General features: G+C 44.5%; 1 pseudogene; it reads right to left on the bottom strand.

Annotated features, from left to right (window-relative positions):
• Nucleotides 1-706: 706 nt before the first annotated feature.
• Nucleotides 707-873, bottom strand: LOC126163303 (U2 spliceosomal RNA; annotated as a pseudogene).
• Between the last annotated feature and the right edge of the window lie 479 nt (nt 874-1,352).

Raw genomic sequence — 1,352 nt, 5'->3', positions numbered from 1 at the left:
CATGACAAGGCAATGGGAGAACGCAATTTGCGTTGGATGTCTTCAGCTGTTTGATGATGGCTACCACCCATTTTGGTGTCGGAAGAAGTGAATAGTGTGGCAAGTCTCCAGAGACATCACGGAAGCGTATGCAACGGTTAGGTGGCGAGAGTAATCTGACTGTAAGAAAACAATTACTCACCATGCAAAGGGACTCCATGATCAACTTTATTAATCAGTCAATCAATTTGAAACCAATGATGTACCGATGGGCGGGCGGAAGCGAGGATGAGAGTTCCACGGATATGATTCAGTAGCTGGAGCGGTAATCAGGCGTTTATGGTTGCGGCGAGATCTTTTCACAGAATTTCAATCTCCCACCAACACAAGGATGGATGATCATAGTAATATAGTCTGCTAGATTACCGAATTTATAAAGTGATACGTAGTGTAAACCTGATATTTACAGCTCCTCTGTACCTCTGCGCCGGCCGGAGTGGCCGAGCGGTTCTAGGCACTACAGTCTGGAACCGCATGACCATACGGTCGCAGGTTCGAATCCTCCCTCGGGCATGGATGTGTGTAATGTCCTTAAGTTAGTTAGGTTCAAGTATTTCTAAGTTCTAGGGGACTGGTGACCTCAGAAGTTAAGTCCCATAGTGCTCAGAGCCATTTGAACCATTTGTAGTTCTGCCTTGAGATCCTTTGTAGGTGACGGAGCATTTGTTTACTTTAAGACAGTTTGAAAGTGAGGAGGCATCCTGTGACGGAGGCAGAGCAAGCTCTTACCACTCCGTCATGAGACAAAATTGAGTTTAATATTCTAGTCCTGTGTTGCAGGATATGGCAGATGTTAAGCTGTTAAGAACATATTTTTCTACCAGATGAGGGAATACGTATTGACAATTCGAATCTTTCCTATCAAAATGTGGCAAATAAAATGTAGCAAATATATGTGAAGGAAAGTACGATATTTTCTAAGAGAATATTGGTCACTATCTTACATGTCGTATCAGTACGAAATGCTGAACTAATTTCACAACAGAGTGAAGCGTCTAATCACTGTGGATGACTGTAGCACCGCCCAATAACACAGCAGAGATCGTTCCATCCATGTGGGGAAAGAAATATGAAGGTAACTTCTGAAGAATGTAGCCAGAGGCTGACGGGAGTGGAAGCTTTAGCGGCTGCATAGAGTCGCATACAGTCGATGCACGCCATAGTCACAGGCCGCACTCCGTATGACCGGGCAGAGATCTGTCATTACAGGGGCGCGACCGCCGACTGCCCTCATGATTCGCCGCTGCTTAAAGGTCTGCATAGTATATATAGTCATTTTAGTAATGATTCTATAACACGCTTCCATATGATTT

The sequence above is a fragment of the Schistocerca cancellata genome, chromosome 2 (assembly GCF_023864275.1).
Source record: "Schistocerca cancellata isolate TAMUIC-IGC-003103 chromosome 2, iqSchCanc2.1, whole genome shotgun sequence".
Lineage (NCBI taxonomy): Eukaryota > Metazoa > Arthropoda > Insecta > Orthoptera > Acrididae > Schistocerca > Schistocerca cancellata.
Note: the sequence above shows the minus strand (reverse complement) of the source record. Positions and strands in the feature narration are given on the sequence as shown.